An 8394-nucleotide genomic window follows, 5' to 3' on the forward strand; every position below is an offset into this window, starting at 1 on the left:
ATCAGTCCTCCACGTAGTTTGCTATTAAGATGGTGCTGACTTCTTGTATAAACTACTCGGGGTTACTATAAAGTTAAAAGTCCAGGGACTTGTATAACAGGTACCTTTCTGATCTAACATGTTGAGGTTTGTTTAGAGTGTTGGGGCGGTAATAATTTTTTTGTCTTAATTTTTCTCAAGTTTGACGAAATAGGCAACCTTTATACTTACTGAGTGTGTTGAATTTTTGTTATGGCTCATGAAAATTTGAGGGAATAGATAAATAGAAATTTCTCACACTAGGGACTTAATTTAGAATAATTATAATAAGTTTTTTTTTTTTAATAATAGAAAGGGAAATAACATTGAAAGGAAAGATAACGTACTTGAAAAGGGGAAGTTTAAAGAACAAGGTTCCCCCCCCCCCCCCCCCCCCCCCACACTTAAATGAAACATTGTCCCCAATGTTTCGGAGAAAACAAAAGAAATACAATAAGGAAGAAAAGAAAAGGAAACTAAAGTCAATGCTGCCTTCCGCCTCTTGTTCTTGGACCTGGTGATCTTTGACGGACTTCCAAATCATCAAACCTGCTGAGCAACTGAGCGAACCGTTGATCGGTGATTGCATTCCTTGCCTCCTGTTGTTGCTGCATCTGGCGCATCATCTGCATCACTTCGAGATTATGCGCTTGCATACCATCGATAGCATCCATGATGTCGTCGTTGGTTGCTGGCCTTCTTCGTCGACGACGTCGTGAGGATGGACCAGTTGCATTATCGGAAGGGTTGAGCGGGACTGATTGTTGTGCAGGAACTTGATCACCCTGCTCCATTTCGGCGAACTCGTCTGAAGGCGGGTTGGCTTGTGTAGGTTCGGTGGCTTCGGGAGCATTCAGATCATAGATGTGGCGGCTGGGATTGATGACATCTGTTAGGGCAATGTTTGGTAGGACAACACTTGGGACTTCCTGGTTGTTCACCATAAGGTAATACCCTCCGCCTACTCTGTTTTTGATTAGACGGCTGGACCGACAGTAACTTATATCCATAGATAAGGGAGGTAAAGATTCTAAATTTTGTAGTCGGTCCCCTAGGTTTAAGCCAAGTGCTATGGTGGTTATTAATCCGCCTATTACAAAAGGTTGACGGCCTCTAGCACATAGGGTGCGGATGTGATGAAATAGGAAGGAGGCAGCGTTTACCTGAGTATCGCTTTCAAAGACGCATTGGAGGAAGAATAATTCCTTGGCGTTTACTTTGCTGTTGTTCGGTCTTCCAAAAACTGTGTTTTGCAGGATGCGGATAAAGTACCGGATGGTTGGGTTATGTATATGGGAAGCAAGGAGAACATCCCAGTTGTTGGTTTCTACACCGGTTATTTTCCTAAAGAGGTCGAAGGCGTGTATGTGCCACGGGGAGTTAGGAGGTATCCTAGGGTGGACTTGACCTTCTACGGGGAACTGTAGCATGGTACTCAATTGGTTTTGGGATAGGGAGTACTCGGTGTTGAACAAACGGAAGGTTGCGGTACCGGTTAAGTACTCGTCGTCACCGGTGGGTGTGTTGTACGAATAGGAACTTAAAAATTCTAAGGTTAGGGATGGATAGGTAGGTTGATTGTGAGTGCACAGAAAGGTTAAACCAGCAAGGCGGAGCATCCATTCTATTCCTTGAAGTAATCCTAATTGTTGTAAACAAGTTAAATCAGGGTACCTGGTGGATTGGACGCCTCGCTGTTGGAAACGTTCGAATTGCTCCCTTTGATAATTATCATCTTCGGATCGGAAGATGATATTTCCGAAAGCTTGGTTGCCCGCCATATCGATAAGTGGTTTGAAAGAAGTAAAGGTAATAGGAAGAAATGTAGTTTATAGAATGATTTGTGGTGTATGAAGAAAGGTATGGTGGATTTTTATAGGAAAAATTTGGAAGTTGGAAAGGGAGTGGCTGAAAAGTGAATAAATGTGGGTAAATGTGAATAAATGGGGAAGGTAAAAAGGTGAAGTGGTGTAACGGTCGGGTCTCTAACGGTTGGTAACGTTCACATAGCCAAACGGTGTCACGCTCGTGACAGGGGCGTTACGGGCGTCACAAGCACTTGGTGTGACGACCGTGATAGTGTGTGTGACGCTCGTCACACGGTAAGCTGCAACGGTCACTGCTTGCGTTCTTCATAATGATTTATAGTAATATATTTTTATTATTTTGTTTTGCTTCAGTTTATTTTATTCTGCTATTGTGATATTTTTAGATTGCCTTGCATACCATTCTACTACCATAATATTGCATAAATATATTTTTTTCTAAAAAGTTATGTAAGTAGCATACAGTAGAGAGCATTATTGCTAGATATTGCATAAGCCATAATAAAGTAAACTAAATCAATAGCTTCATACAATAATCATAATGTAACATTGGAAGGCAAAAGTAAACATGCGAAAGAAAAACAAATACTAACATAATTTGAAACAACATTAATGAATAATCTAACTAAAACTAAATGACTAAGAAAAACAACTTCTATCCCTCCGCACGATCTCTGGCCGGATGAGCAAAGGAGTTAACATGGTTTAGCAACTCGTGGAATTGAGTTGTCATAGTGCTCATGTATCCCAAAAATTCTTGTCCCATATTAGCCAGCTCTTCTCTGAGGGCGTCCTGTTCTGACATCAAGGCTTGAATGATAGTGTTATAATTATCTCCGGGCATATGATGTCTAGGATCAGGTATTGCCGACTCTTTGGTCGGGACAGGTTGAGGAGGAGGGTCGATATCATAATAACCAGATGGTGTTTGAGGGTCAGATTCAGCATAAGGGACCTGGTCATCACAAATCTCGTAGTCCTGGATGGATTTAGTGGATCTAGCAGGAGAGGGTGTTCCGTTCAGGTTGTAGAGCCAGTTATTGTGGTTATGAACACTAGTCCTCGGACTAGGCAAGGTGAATAGGCAAAGAACTTGGTTGTTAATTATAAGTTCAAACTCTTCAGACCCTAGGTTTGCTATAAACATAGTGTTGAAGAGGAAGGGTATACTCATAGTCGCAATGCCACAAAAAAGGCTTAAGTCAAGCATAGGCTGACGTAATCCGATAGCATTACCAATCATGGTTATTAAACCGCCTATTTGAATTAGTGCTCGTTCATCTTGGATAAGGTGGTCAAAAATTGCCAATGTTAGACGGTGTGGCTAGTGATCGAGAGGGGGGGTGAATAGATCACCTCTTTGAAATTTAACGGATTTGAAATTTTATCAGAGTTTTCAAAGTTGGCGGAAAAATCAGTCCCGAATCGACTTCCGTCTATTCTGAACCGCTACTCGAAAGCCGGACACACAAGTTTAATTGCTGGATTTTAATGAGAATGACAGAAACAATTCACACCAGAATTTTAACTAATTGAATGCACTTATCATTAAAGTCTATTTCCAATGAATAAAATCTAGCTAACCGTTTTATCAAACAGTTGGTGTGTATGTGATTGATGATAAACAGCAATGGAGTTTGATTAAAAGTTTTCTTGCCACTGCTGTCTTGCAAAAGGAACAATCACCACAAACTAACTGACATTGCGAAAACAGTTTGAAAAACGTAAAGAGGAGTAAGGTAAGAATACGATACGCAGAGATTTGGTAAGGAAGTTCCCCACGTCGTCCTCGCGTGTGGGTACGTCTCCCTCTCAATTTCAAATGAAATTGAGAACTTTGATTATCAATTTTTGCCGAATCCGTTGATACAAGGTTATGATACAAAGACAGAATTCTAAACTCTAAGAACTTCTTCTTGTATGAACCTTCACTTGATCTGAGCACGATCAAGATTTTCCTGCACGAAATTGCAAACAATTCACCGGTTCCACGACCTGCTTGCGAAATCCCCCGATCTCCAAACGCAACGCTGCGGCTGAATATGTTCTGCAAACGTGACTCCCAAACCCTCAAGAACACTCCAGTTCTTGAAGGACAAACCAGTAGGTTTTTCCTAGAAACCCCCTTCAATCTTCAACTCAGCTAGATCCTCGATCGTTCCACTGCAAACCACAGCTAGATCCTTGATCGTACCACTGAACGTTATCTCGATGCTTCTTTAATCCAAAGAACAAGAATGGTTATGTGTAAATGTTCTTGAAGAAAAGTGATTGAGAAGATGAAGAAGATGAAGTCTCTTTCAGGTTTCTAATTGCTCTCAAACAATTGCTCCAACACTGCTTTTTGATCTTGTGTTCAATTGTTTTCCCTCAATGAATTCGTATCTTGCACTGCTGTTATAACCTGTCTTATATATGCTGCAAAACAGTTACTGTTATACCACAAAACAGCTTTATGTATTGATACATAAGAGTGTGCATCGATGCGTACTGTAAGATATGTGAAATTTTGGTGAAATTGATTAATCATGTATCGATGCAAAAGTCGTGTGTATCGATGCATGTGATTATTTCACTAGTATGTATCGATGCCTGATGCGTATGTATTGATACACAGGCTGTTTCAATTAGTCATGTATCGATGCAGGGATCGTGTGGATCGATGCATAGAGTCTTTTGCCTTTCATGTATTGATGCATGACTCGTATGCATCGATGCATACTGAACAAAAATGTTTTGTGATTTATCACATGCTGTATGTATCGATGCAGAGGCTTATGTATTGATACATACTGACATAAAATGCATTTTAATTGTTATTTTAAAGGGAAGTATCAATGTAGGTTTATATGTACAGTTATGCAACAAATAGAATGGGATGGAAAACATAATAAAACACAAATGTATCATGTAATGCAATGCACAACCAACAATTGGATGATGATCACACAATTTGCTATCATTAAAAATTAATTCAAGGTAAAGAATTCTCTCACAAACTCCCCCTTTTTGATGATGGAAAATTCTTGGCAAGATGTGTGATACTCCCCCTGAGTTTGTGCATATCTGCATTTTCTCCCCCTTTGTCAACATCAAAAAGAGGAAGAAACAGATTTATCAAGGTAGCATAGTGTAGCAGGACATGGCAAAAAATGGATAACAGGCTATCAATCACAAAGAATGAAGCTTCAAAGTAAAGAATCATTCACAAAGAATGACGAATAAGGGCAATAACAATAGAGATAAACAGAATTAGAAAAGCATTTTAAAGACGCGAGTGAGTTTAAGAGTTACATAAGCGAAACCATATTTTGTGCAACAAAATAAAACTTGAGCAATATGAAATGAAATGCAGTGAGATGAAAAGATGGTTGGTTAATTTGGATTGTGGCCACCATAGGACTCCTCATCATGTCTGTCAGGATCTCTGTAGCTAGGCGGAGGCGGAGGAGGAGGCATTGTGTCTGGATTTTGGCCCATGAAGGAGTATTGCCTAAATCGGTTCTGAACTTCAATGCTTCTAAAGCTGTCCATAATACCAGGATTTTCACGGCAGTCGTCCATAAAGCCGGACATTTCGTTGTAGAAAACCTGATGCCATTTAACCAAGTCTTGGTGCCAAGCGTGTTGATTCTGATACATCCGTGTATGCTCATCATGCCAGTCCCGATGCTCGTTGTGCCATTCAGATTGTTGAACATGCCAGTACCGTGCTTCTTCATCGCGTTCTTTGTTGACAATTTCCATCTGTTGAAGCATATGAGTGATGTCCGCATTTGGTGTTGAGGCTGAAGTACCACCGGAGAATGGAGGGGCTGTGGGTTCAGGTACATAGTTGGTAGGAGACCACCTTCGTGGCACCCAATCACCCCAACCAGCATTGGCCTCAGCTTGTGGTGCATCTGTTTCAGCCGCATCCTGCATTTCTTCATCAGGCTGATCTTCAGCAACATGGATGCGTTCCGAGGGCACGTCAAAGTTGTAAATTCTGGTTTTGGATTTTCTTTCGAAGAAATAGAAACATTTGCGGTCCTTGTCCCACCGATATCCCATATGCGATAGAGTGGCAGAGTCAAACTCTTGAGCAGCAGATGGAGATAGGAGAGGAACAATAGGTATTGCAACTTTCCAAAACTTAAGAATTTTCATTATTTGAGAGGCATAACCTAGAGCCACATTCTTGGAGCTGTCTCGCACGAAAAATAGACGTTTTACAAAGTAATTAGCCCAATTTAAGAGCACCTTATTTTGCAAAATGTAGAGAAGATGTATGCAGGGCCTGTCCAACCGCGAATGTCCACTGTTTGTTGGACGCAGAATATGTGTAATAATCCAGTGAAGAATACGCGGAGTTTGCTTGATCATTCCAGACGTGACGTGTTCATCATCACTCAACGGTCTGTCTATCTTTAGGATAGATGGAGTAAAGTCCTTCATGTCAAATTCAGGATCAAAATGCAGGTCATGCCAGCACTTGAAAGCCATCGACGGAGGCGGCATTTGAAATACCGTTTCCCAATCAGAGGCTTCAAAGGTATATGTTCTGACTCCGATAGAACACCGGAACATATAGCCTCTACCAGTTTGTAAGCCAGCATAAAAGACCCGAATGAAATCCTCATGATAATCATCCTTTGTGGACAGAAACGACCCAAGTCTTTGTGCATGTAAGAGTTCAACCACTTCATTTAGGTGTAGGTGAATAGCATCTGTTTTATCAAAGACGTGAGGTTTCATGACTAACCTTGTCTTGAAGGATTCCTCAAATTCAGCAGCAACAGCAGGATGAAGTAGCTCTAAGGCATTTGAAGGAACGCTTGGTGGTTGCTGAGATGTACCGGCTGTTTCCTTTCCCTTTCCTTTTCCTTTGGCTCTGACTGGAATAGTGCGTGGAGGCATGGTGATGTGAGATTTAGGGTTTTAGAGAGAGAGTGAAGATGAGGAGGATTAGGGTTAGCCACTGGTTTTGGGGTTTTTGTAGGCAGATGATATGAAGTCTTGAGATAGGAAGTGATATGATTGGCTGATGTGTCGATGCATGAGAGAGAAGGAAATGCATTTAATTCAGATAGCATCAGTATGTATCGATGCAGATGGTCATGCGTCGATGCCAAACATTCACAATTGGCATGTGTATCGATACATGCGATGGATGCATCGATGCATCCTGAAGCAGTTTTTAAAAAATTTGAATTTCAGAATGTATGGGCCGATGCATGCTTCGTTTGTGTCGATGCATACTGATGCTGAACTAGCTTTTAATGAATTTTAATGCAGTATGAATATGCATTATGCACTATGTCATGATGATTATGCTCAACAGAGATTCAGAAGTCAGATTGTTAATGTGCACACAATATAGACAAGGAGTATATGCAATCAAATTTTATATCAACTAGAGTAAGAACATTTGTTCTAACATACACAATCACTTAGCAATTAGAAAATTGTAGAAAGGATTGATATTACCTCTGTTGGAGAACTCTTGTGATGGATAATTGACATCTAAAACAGCTCTTATCAAGCATGGTGAGGCATAATATAATTAAGAGGTAACATGCTTATGACATCAATTGAGAAAGATCTAAGATTCCCATTTCGCGACGAATGTTGAAGAAAGGTTCTGTTGCCAACGGTTTAGTGAAAATATCAGCAAGCTGATTTTTGGAATCAACGTGCTCAAAGACAACGTCTTCTTTTTCAACATGATCACGAAGGAAATGATGTCTAATCTCTATGTGTTTAGTGCGTGAGTGTAAAACAGGGTTTTTAGTAAGGTTTATGGCACTAGTGTTGTCACATTTGATAGGAATACGTTTGAGTTGAATGTTGAAGTCTTGTAGTTGCTGTTTCAGCCATAAAATCTGAGCGCAACAACTACCGGCTGCAACGTATTCTGCCTCTGCAGTTGACAAAGCCACAGAAACTTGCTTTTTGCTATGCCAACTGACCAAGGAATTTGAAAACAGGTGACATGTGCCACTTGTGCTTTTCCTATCTGATTTGCAGCCAGCAAAATCAGAATCAGAGTACCCTACTAAGCTACAATCATTTCCTTTGGAATACCAAAGCCCATATTTAGGTGTTCCGTGAAGATATCTAAATATGCGCTTCACCGCTTTTAGGTGCGATTCCTTAGGATTTGATTGATAGCGTGCACACATACAAACACTGAACATGATGTCAGGTCTAGAAGCAGAAAGATACAAGAGAGATCCAATCATACCTCTGAACCTTTTGACATCTACACACTTACCGTGCTCATCCTTATCTAGATTTCCGTTGGTAGGCATTGGGGTGTCGATTGATTTTGAGTCATTCATTCCAAAGTGCTTGAGTAGTTCTCTGCAGTATTTTGTTTGACATACTGATGTACCCTCATCAAGTTGCTTTATTTGCAGTCCTAAGAAGTAGTTCAGCTCCCCCATTAGACTCATCTCAAATTCACCCTGCATAACCTTAGAAAATTCTTCGACCAAGTGTATGTTAGTTGAACCAAATATGATATCGTCGACATAAACTTGAACTAAAAGAATGTGCTTCCCTTTGT

This window comes from Lathyrus oleraceus, chromosome 5, assembly GCF_024323335.1.
Source record: "Lathyrus oleraceus cultivar Zhongwan6 chromosome 5, CAAS_Psat_ZW6_1.0, whole genome shotgun sequence".
In the NCBI taxonomy this organism is placed as follows: domain Eukaryota; kingdom Viridiplantae; phylum Streptophyta; class Magnoliopsida; order Fabales; family Fabaceae; genus Lathyrus; species Lathyrus oleraceus.